Source organism: Myotis daubentonii, chromosome 10, assembly GCF_963259705.1.
Source record: "Myotis daubentonii chromosome 10, mMyoDau2.1, whole genome shotgun sequence".
NCBI classification, from domain to species: Eukaryota; Metazoa; Chordata; class Mammalia; order Chiroptera; family Vespertilionidae; genus Myotis; species Myotis daubentonii.
In genome coordinates, this window is record NC_081849.1 from 11,228,969 (window position 1) to 11,240,600 (window position 11,632).

The 11,632-nt window shown below is 38.8% G+C and overlaps 1 pseudogene; it reads right to left on the reverse strand.

The window, feature by feature from the left end:
• Positions 1-8,076: 8,076 nt before the first annotated feature.
• LOC132211643 (U2 spliceosomal RNA) lies at positions 8,077-8,215 on the reverse strand (annotated as a pseudogene).
• Between the last annotated feature and the right edge of the window lie 3,417 nt (positions 8,216-11,632).

Sequence of the window (11,632 nt, forward strand, 5' to 3'; positions counted from 1 at the left end):
GAGAGCAAAAAGGGTCAGAGACAAAGTCACTTTTTTTATTTTTAACAGTAACCCAGAGGACAATATTTTTGTTAGTAGTCACTCATTCACCTGAGGCTTGGGTGGAGGGAAGGTGCTGCAAACTGGCATTGCCTGAGGAGAGGCTCCGGTGGGAAGCATTGGGGTGAGACATGGGACAGCAGCCGCTGGGAGAAATGTGATTGGTCTTCACCACCCCATACTACAGTGGCCATTTTTCCTGAGAGGCACTGGCCTCCTCCGGCAACCAAGGCTTGGAAGAATGCAAATACCCCACCCTCAGGGATACTGCTTGCCCCACCCTTTGAACTTCCACTGGCCCCACCCTGCATCTTGACCACTGCTGAGGAGACAGCAGCAGAGGCCATGCCTGTGGGTTTGAACGGTACTATGGGGAATCAGTGACTGGCCTTGGGGTGGGCCATCTCCCCCACACTCCAGGGAATCTGACTGGTGTTTTGCCCTCACTGGAGAGCTGATATAAACTCCCAGCTTCCAGCAGATCCCACTGGACTGCATACAAGGGGCTCTGAGAAGGACAGGGAAATATTCTGAGACAGTCTCATGATTGGCTCTGGGAGGGGGGAACATATCCACCATCTTCCCTGAAATCTGAATGGCATCTCCCCTTACAGAAGACCCAGAGATCTCATACTCATGATTTAGCCAAAAACCCTTTCAAAAACACCTTTTTCAATGACTAAGACTGACAGCTGGGCAGCAGGCAGAGGCAGAGCCTGAGGAGCCTGGGGACATTTGCTGAAAAATCCCTGGGCTCTGTTCTGTTCACAAGCCAGCCCAAAAGGGCAACTTGATCCTGAACAAACAGCTCACATGACATGGTCAGTGCTGAGCCTTGCATTTAGCCATCCTGAGAGGAGATCCCAGCCACAAATGGGACAACAACAATCAAAACCTAATTATAAAAGGGGAGCTCAAATAACCCACACAAGGGACATTCATAGAGCAACCAGCTCAGGAGATCAAGAGACTGCACCACTGGGTTCCACAGAACACTTACTACATAAGGCCACCCTCTGAGACTGGCATGCCTAGTAGTTAGAGCTAATCCATAGAAACAAATACAAGGGGAAGGCAAAAATGGGATGAAAAAGAAATAGCCTCTAAATGAAATAAAAGGAGAAACTCCAAAAAAGAGGTAAAAAAGAACGAAGGCAGGCAATTTATCAGATACAGAGCTCAAAGTTATGGTTAAAATGAAGCCTAAATAACTTAGTGAGAATTACAAGGAAGTTAGTGGAAATGGCAACAGCATGTAAAGGAAATAGAAACAATGGGAAAAGAAGTATACCATATTGAATATCAAAAATACATTGGAAGGAATCAAAAATAGACAGAATGAGGTAGAGGACTGAGTCAGTGATTTTGAATACAAGTAGAAAAAAACAACCATTTAGAGCAGAAAAAAGAAAAATGAATAAAAATTGGGCATATCATTTAAGGAAACCTTGGATAACATGAAATTTAACAACATCTGCATCAAAGGGGTTAAGAAAGAGAAGAAAGTGAGCAAGGAATAGAGAACCTACTTACAGAAATAAAGACAGCAAAAAAAAAAAAGAAAGAAATTCCTAACCTGATGAAAAAAAATTTCACATAATTTCAGGAATCCCAGAGTCTAAATCAGGATAAACACAAAGAGACCTACTCCAAGACATACCATTACAATGACAAATGTTAAAGACAAAGAAAAAAAATTACAAAGGCAGCAAGAGAGGGGTAGAAATGTACTTATAAAAGAGTTCCCATTAGACTACCAGCTGATTTCTCAAAAGAAACCCTTCAGGCCAGAAGGTATGGGCATGAAGCATTAAAAGTAATAAAATTCAGGGACCTGAACTAAAAACTACTCTATCCAGCATGGCTATTATTTAAAATTGATGATAAAATAAAGACCATCCTGTTCATAAAAGGCTGAAGGAGTACATTGCCACCTAACCAGCCTTGAAAGAAATGTCAAATGGAATGTTTTAAGAAGAAGGTATATCCATATCTATCTATCTATCTATCTATCTATCTATCTATCTATCTATATCTATGTCTAATCTATATCTATAATCTATATCATCTCTCTATCTCTATCTCATGTATAGCTATAGCTATATAGTAACATAGGTATAAAGAAAAACAAAAGCAATGCATAAGTACATATCTATAATAACTATAAATATAAATGGATTAAATGTTCTAAGCAAAAGTCTTGGGGTATTTGAATGGATAAGAAAACATGACCCATATATATGTTTCCTACAAGACACTCATCTCAGAACAAAAATTTACAAAGCTAGGGTAGCAATACTCATTTCTGACAAAATAGACTTCAAATCAAAGACCATTAAGGAGACAAAGAAGGTCATTACATCATATTAAAATTATCTGTTCAGCAAGAAGATACAATCCTTGAAAATATATGCACCCAAAATGGGAGCACTTAAATATATTAAAAATATTCTTGGAAGACTTTACGGAAATATTTATAGCCATACAGTCATTGTAGGGGATTTTAACATCCCCATGGACATCACTGGATAGATCTTATAGAGAAAAAATTTCCATGGAAATAATGACCTTAAATGACACACTAGAGCAGATGGATGTAACTGATATTTACAGAACATTTCATGCAGAAGTGGCAGAATATACATTTTTCTCAAAGTACACATGGATGATTCTCAACGATAGACCACATATTATGATACAAAATAAGTCTTAACAAATTCAAGAAGACTAAAATCATATCAAGCATCTTCATGAATTACAATGGCATGAAACTAGAAATCAACTATATTAAAAACTCAAAAACATTCAAATACATGAAGGCTAAATAGCATGTTATGAAACAATGAATGGGTTACCAATGAGATCAAGGAAGAAATAAAAAACTTTCTGGAAGCAAACAAAAATGAACACATAACAACCCCAAATCTATGGGACATTGTGAAAGTTCTTAGAGGGAAATTTGTAACTTTGCAATCCTTTTACAACAAACAAGAAAAAAGCCCAAATAAATAATCTAACCATACTACCCAAAGACTTACTAGAAAGAGAACAAAAAGAAAAGGCAAGAATGAATATAAGGAAAGAGATAATAAAAATCAGAGTGGAAATGAACAACATAGAGACAAAAAATAATAAAGAAGATAAATAAAACCACATTCTGGATCTGTGAAAAGATAAAAGTGATTAATGAACTTCTATTCAGACTCATCAAGAAACAAAGAGAGAGGAAAAAAATAAATAAAATCAGAAATAAAAGATGTGAAGTAACAACTAACATCACAGAAATACAAAGGATTGTAATAAAATACTTTGAAAAAATTATATGCCAACAAGTTGGACAAATTAGACAAAATGGACAAATTACTAGAAACATACAATCTTTCAAAATTCATTCAGAAAGAACCAGAAAACCTGAATAGGCTGATAACAACTAATGAAATTGAATCAGTAAAATAAATAACTAAATAAATAAATAATAAATACTCCCAGCAAACAAAACTACTGACTGGTTGGCTTCACAGGTACATTTTACCACACATTCAAAAAAGAACTAATACCTATCCTCCTCAAACTCTGAAAAAAAATTCAAGAGGGGAAAGTCTCCCAAGCTCTTTTTATGGGGCCAGCATTATCCTAATCCCAAACTAAATAAAAATGCTACAAAGAAAGAAAAGTACAGGCCAATATCCCTGATGAACATAGATGTTAAAATCCTCAATAATATATTAGTAAATTGGATCTAGCAATACATTAAAAAGATCATCAGCATGACCAAGTTGGATTTATTACGGGGATGCAAGTTTGTTTCAATATTGGCAAATTAATAAATGTGATAAATCACAGAAAAAAATGAATAAGAAATATCACATGATCATATCAATAGCTCAGAAGAAGCATTAGGAAAAACTAGCACCTATTTATGATAAAAACTCTCAGCGAAGTGGGTAGAGAAGGATCATACTCCAACATAATAAAGGCCATATGCGAACAAAATAAACCAACATCATACCCAATGGGCAAAAATTAAAATTGTTCCCCATAAGATCAAGAACAAGTTAACAATGTCCACTTTTACCACTTTTATTCAACATGGTACTGGAAGTCCTAGCCACAGTGATCATAGAAGATGAAGAGATAAAAGATATCCAAATTGGAAAGGAGGAAATAAATTGTCATTATTTGCAGATGCCGTGATACTGTACATAGAAAATCCCAAAGACCCCCACCACAAAACTGCTAGATTTAATAAATAAATTTGGAAAAATATCAGGATACAAAATTAACATCAATTTTAAAAACTAATAAACAAGAAACTAAAAAGAACAATAAACTTTTAAAAATCCATTTACTATTGCAACAACAACAAAAAGATAACTGGGAATAAATTTAACCAAGGAGCTTAAAAAAAATGTCTGTACTTGGCAAACTATAGGACATTAGAAAAGGAAGTAGAGGAAAATACAAACAAGTGGAAACATATACAGGTGTTCTTGGATTGGAAGAATTAACATCATTAAAATGTCCATACTATCCTAATCAAGCTACAGATTTAATGCAATCCCAATTAAAACACCAAGAGTATATTTCTCAAATCTAGAGCAAATATTCCAAAAATTTACAGTATATGGAATCAAAAAATACCCCGAAGAGCCACAGCAGTCTTGAGAAAGAGGAGCAAAGTTGGAGGACTCACAATATTAGATATCAAATTATACTATAAAACCAGTAAAATCAATACAGCCTGGAACTGGCACAAGAACAGGCATATAGATCAATGGAATAGGACAAAGACCTCAGAACTCTACCAACACCATTATGGTCAATTAATATTTGACAAAGGAGGTAAGAGCATACAGTGGAGTAAAGGAAGTTTTCTCAATAAATGGTGCTGGGAAAATTGGAGAGATACATGCAAAAAAGTGAAACTAGACCACCAAATTACACCATACACAAGAATAAACTCAAACTGAATAAAAGACTTTAATGTAAGCCATAAAACCATAAAAATCCTAGAAGAAAACATAGGCATTAAATCTCAGACCTCTCACAAATATTTTTTACCAATACATCTCCTAGCGCAGTGGTCGACAAACTGCAGCCCCTTGAATGTGGCTCTTCCACAAAATACCACATGTGGGCTCGCACATACAGTGCGATTGGAACTTCGTGGCCACACTCGAGGGGCCAAAGAGCCGCATGTGGCTCGCGAGCCACAGTTTGCCGACCATTGTCCCAGCACAAGAGAAACAAAGGAGAAAATAAACAAATGGGACTACATCAAAATAAAGAGTTTCTGCACAGCAAAATAACCCATCAACAAAAAGTCAAGGGAACCTACTGAGAACATAGTCATCAATGATCCATTTGATAAGCGATTAATTTCCAAAATATACAAAGAACTCATACAACTCAACACCAGGAAGATAAAATATCCAATTTAAAAGTGGGAAAAGGACCTGAGTAGTCACTTATTCAAAGGGGACACATAGATGTCCAACAGATATATGAAAAAAATGCTCAATGTCACTAATCATCAGAGAGATGCAAATTAAAATGACAATGAGATATAACTTCACATCTGCCAGAGTGGTAATCAATAAACAATGAATGCTAGTGAGGATGTGGAGAAAAGGGAATCCTAGTACACTGGTGGGAATGCAGACTGGTGCAGCCACTGTGGAAAACAGTTTGGATGTTCATCAAGCAATTAAAATGGAACTGCCTTTTGACCCCCCCTAATCCCACTGTTGGAAACAAATCTTAAAAACCTTTAAGCACCAGTCATAAAGAATATATATACCCCTATATTCATAGTAGCATTATTCATAGTAGCTAAGATCTGGAAACAGCCCAAGGGCTCATCAGCAGATAAGTGGTAAAAAGCAGTGGCACATTTACACAATGGAATACTATCCTATCTAATAAAAGAGAAACATGGTAATTGGCGTAGACCGCTACCCTTCCCATTGGCTAATCAGCGAGATATGCAAATTAACTGTCAGCCAAGATGGCGGCTGGCAGCCAGGCAGCTTGAAACTAACATGAGGCTTGCTTGCTTCAGTGATGGAGGAAACCAACATTCCCCGCCTGCCTTGCAGGCCTCTGAGCCTGCAGTTTGAAACATTTTAACAAATATAGAAGCTAAAAAAAAAACCCAGAAACCAGCTTTCAGAGAGCTGGGATCTCAGGGCTGGAGTCAGAGCTGGAGTTATACATTGTTTCGAACCGAAACAAACCAGATACCTGCTTTCAGCAGCGGAGGCCTAACAGCTGGAGCCAAGCCTCAGAGCTAAAGCTGGCCCAGAATTAAAAAAAGAAAAAGAAAAAAAGGAGCGGTTGGGAGCTTCGGTCACCCGCCAGCCTGAAAACAGCCCTCAGCCCCTCACCCAGACTGGCCAGGCACCCCAGTGGGGACCCCCACCCTGAAGGGTGTGTGACCAGCTGCAAACAGCCATCATCCCCTCACCCAGGCTGGCCAGGCACCCCAGTGGGGACCCCCACCCTGATCCAGGACACCCTTCAGGGCAAACCAGCCAGCCCCACCCATGCACCAGGCCTCTACCCTATATATTAAAAGGGTAATATGCCTCCCAGCACCGGGATCAGTGGAGCCGAGAGGCCTCCCGGCACCAGGATAAGCGTGACAGGGGGCAGCGCCCAAACCCCCTGATCGGCCCATCTCTGTGTGTGACAGGGTAGAGCCATAACCTCCCCATCGGCCTTGCCCTGAGTGTGAGAGTGGCGGCGCCCCAACCCCCTGATCAGCCCTGCTTTGTGGGTGATAGAGGGCAACGCCTCAACCCGCCCCACCCCCCCCCCAAGGGCCCTGCTCTGTGTGTGATGGTGTAGAGCCATAACCTCCTCATCGGCCCTGCCCTGAGTGTGACAGTGGCGGTGTCCCAACCCCCTGGTCCGCCCTGCTCTGTGTATGACAGGGGGCGGCGTCCCAACCCCCTGATCGACCCTGCTCTGTGCGTGACAGGGGGAAGCTCCCCAACCCCCCTTATGGGCCCTGCTCTGTGCGTGACGGGGGGGAGCTCCCCAACCCCCTGATTGACCCTGCTCCGTGCGTGACAGGGTAAGGAGCCCCAACCCCCCTGATGGGCCCTGCTCTGTGTGTGACAGGGCACAGCGCCCCAACCCCCAGATTGGCCCTGCTCTGTGAGTAACAAGGGGTGGCGCCGCAACCTCCCCATCTACCCTGCCTTGAGTGTGACAGGGGGCGGTGCCCCAACCCCCCAATTGGCCCTACCCTGAGCGTGACTGGGGGTGTCATCCCAACCTCCTGATCTGCCCTGCTCTGTGCATGACAGGGGCGGCACCCAAACACCTCAATCGGCCCTGCTCTAGGCCCGACCAGGGGCTGCACCTAGGGATTGGGCCTGCCCTCTGCCACCTGGGAGCAGGCCTAAGTCAGCAGGGCGTTATCTCCCGAAGGGTCCCAGACTGCGAGAGGGCACAGGCCAGGCTGAGGGACCCCCCCTTCCCCCCGAGTGCACAAATTTTTGTGCACCGGGCCTCTAGTCTATACATATAAAAGCCTAAGCAACTGTTATGACCGGTAAACCAAACTACTGGATGACTGGTATTTATGACATGCACTGACCACCAGAGGGCAGACACTCAATGCAGGAGCTTCCCCCTAGTGGTCAGTGAAGTCCACAGCCAACCTCTCTTGGCTGGCCAAACTCCTGCGTTCCCTACCCCCAGCCTGCTAGCCCTTATCGGGACTGGGCAAGATGGCCCCAATCGCCAGCCAGGCCGAGGGACCCCACCCATGCACAAATTTGTGCACCGGGCCTCTAGTGCATCTATAAAAGAGAAGAATATCTTACCCTTTAGGACAGTATGGATGGACCTGGAGACTATTATATTAAATTAAATAAGCCACTTAGAGAAATACAAATATCACATGATCTCATCTATACAATGGAACCTCAGTTCTGGAACTTAATTCATCCCAGAAGACTATTTGAAAACTGAATCATTTTTCCCATTAGAAATAATGTAAATTGAATTAAACTGTTCCATATCCCCAAATGGTTCCCTTTTTTAATCTTGCTTGTACTAGTAAACAGTACATATCTAATCTACTGTTTAATGTACAAATAAACACTTTAAAAACAAAAATAACTTGATACTACACTTGATGTTAGCCAAAAGGCCGAGAAGCGATCAAAAATAACTTGAAATGTAAATGAAAAATTAACAAATAGAAAATGAAATATACAGTAAAATATGTAAATTTAATAATAAACAGCAACAAAAGTAAAAAAGAAAATTAAAATATTCAGCACAATTTCCTGAGATGTTAAAACATGAGATTTAGCAGTAAACTAAGTGATACTCAAGCATTTTCTCCTTTGTCTGTTGTCTGAGTGACATGTGACTGATCATACAGATATCAGTGTGAAAGGGTTGTTGGGATGAGAAGCAAATTGTTCAAGATGGGAAACTTTGGAGAATGAAGGTTTGACTATATGAGGAACCTAATGAACAATAAACTGATGAACAAATTAGGTTCAGAGGAATGGATACAAGGAATCGAATAACAGATCTCAATGAGGAAGTGGGTGGAGGGGAAAGAAAGAGATTAACCAAAGATAATATATGCATAATCCATGAACATGACAATAGTGTGGAGAAGACCTGAGGTGAGGTGGGGGTTGGTAGAGGAGGGCAAAAGGGAGAAAATGAGGGACATCTGTAATACTGACAATAATAAAAAAGGATACAAAGTGGATAACAACTTTCAAGAGAAAGTCATAGTTATGCAATACAGGAAAAGAAGGTGCAATATATGTGCAATAATATTCATTAAAAATTAAAGCAATGGAATAGTAATAATTAAAGTTATAACTCAAGGACTCTTTAGAATTAAGCAAATATATACATTTGTATTGAAATTGCATACTGAAAGGGCACAGTGTATTCCAAGGAGAATTCACTTCAAACAACTAATACCAAGACATCTTTTGCAAATGTAAATATAACTGCTTGAAATAAGATTAACAATATAGACAGTCTACTAGCTCACTTAAACAAAGGCAAAAGGGAGAAAATACAAAATTAAAAAAGACAATTGGAAACTATCAGAAGATTTTTTCAAATTATAAGATAAATAATATTTGTGTATCTTTTTAGAAATACAACTTAAAACCTACATGAGATGAATTCTTTTTAAAGAAATACATTACTTACCAAATTGACATCAGTAGAGACAGAAAATCTAAACTGACCAATCACCATAGAAAAAAAAATAGAGAAAATATAATAATGTTTACCCCACTCCCTACACCTGATACACACAATAAATTACCAGGCCTAATTTTTCCACTATGTATTCTACCAAACATTTATCTATCAGACACTATTCATACTACTTGAACTATTCCACAGCATTAAAAAAGAAACTTCTGATTTAAACTTCCCCTATTAAACATAGCCATGTTGTTTAGATAGGACTATATTTCACTCTTTTTAAATTTATTGAGGTATAATTTTCATACCATAAAATCTGCATTCATTTTAAATTAGAGGCCCAGTGCATGAATTCATGCACCAGTGAGGTCCTTAGGCCTAGCCTGTGGTATCAGGCCAAAACCAGTTCCCTGACATCCCCCGAGGGGTCCCAGGTTGCAAGAGGGCACAGTCCAGGCAGAGGGACATAACCAGTGCACGACTGGGGCCAGGAAGGGACACAGGAGGTTGGCCAGCCAGGGAGGGACCTCAGGTGGACTCCAGGGGGTGTCTGGCCCTTCTCACTCAGTCCTGATTAGCCGGACCCCAGAAACAAGCTAACCTACCAGTCGGAGTGTCTGCCCTCTGGTGGTCTGTGCACATCATAGTGAGCAGTTGAGCAGCTTTAGCATTTCATTAGCATATTATGCTTTGATTGGTTGAATGGACAACTGGACACTTAACACATTAGGCTTTTATTATATAGGATGTACAGATTACCAATTTGTAGTAAATTGCCAAGTTGTGCTATTATCACCACAATCTACTTATAGGATATTTTCATCAGTCCAATAAGATCTTCCTGCCCATTTGTTACTAAATTTAATTTTCACCTTAGCTTTAAGCTAATTTATTTTCTGGCTCTAGAAATTTGACTTTATTAAACACTTTATATAAATTAATTCATAAACTATATTGTCTTTTGTGTCAGCTTCTTATTATTTAGTATATTGTTTTTCAGGTTCATCCACATTATAGAATATGACAGTTTTTCTTTCCATTTTTTCAATTTAATTTTGAAAGAAAGTATAATAGTAACTGTAAAATATGATAAAAATAAACCAAAAAAATAAAACAGCAGATTGACCTCATCTTTAAATATCAAAATAAAAATTTTTAAATTTTTATCAGGGAGTGTTAAAAAATAAAAATAGTTGCAAATAGTACCCCACCATCTTATTAATAGCATGAATGATTAAAATACATGTGATTATGTTCCTGAATACACAAAAGCATTTGAAAAAAAATTAACAGCATTTATTTAAAGCACTCAACAAAATAGAAATTGATGAATATTTTTAATATGATAAAATATATGTGCTTCCACCTAAAAACCAGTCACTTCTTGTGGATATACCGGAGACTTTCCAATTAAAACCAGGAATAAGACAAGGATACCTACTATATTTATTTTATCATATTTGGGACGATATCATCCAAACCACCAAAAAACCATGCAGATTGGCATTGGGGTGTCTTTCCAGATGACATGATTACATATCTGTAAACCTGAAAATAATCAATAGAAAAACCATTGAAAAATAAGAACATTTAATACATTTCAGGTACATTAGTTTCTATTTCTATTGTAACAAATCATCAAAACATAATATCTTAGTAAAACAAAAAAATATTATCTTATGGTTCTGGGTCTCACTAGGTTAAAATCAGGGTGTTGGCCTAGCTAGTACATACCTTCCAGAGACTCTAGGAAAATCTGTTCCTTTGCCCTTCCCCACTTCTATAACTCACCCTCATTCCTTTTCTTGTGGCCCCTTCCATCTTCAAAGCTGGAAACAATAGCTGAAGTCTTTCCTACATCCTACCACTCTAATAATGACGCTCCTGCTTCCCACTCCCATTCCGCCCAGACTCATGTAATTACACTGGCTCCACTTGTGTAACTAGGATAATCTCCTGAAGTTTAGGTCAGCTTATGGTGAACTAAAGTCTATCTATCTGCAACCTCCATTCTTCTTTCTAATTATCCTAACATATTCATAAATTCCAAGGATTCTAATGCAGGCACCCTTTGGGGGCAAGTGGGGGAAATTAGTTGCTCATGCAGATTATAAAATTAACATATAAGATCAAACATATTCACATATAAAAGCAAAGATGGAGAAAAAATAAAAAAGCAGTTTGAGGAGTAGAAAGAGGAAGGGGAGAAGGAGAAAATAATGAAATAAAAGTCTCAATTTATCTTAACAAAAAGAAAAAATGCATATATATATTTAATAAGAAATGTATAAAACATGTATGAGGAAACTAGAAATAATCATAAAAACACAAAGCAGACTTAACACATGGAAATTTTAAATGTATTCAAAGAATATTTAACATAAAAGTAGCA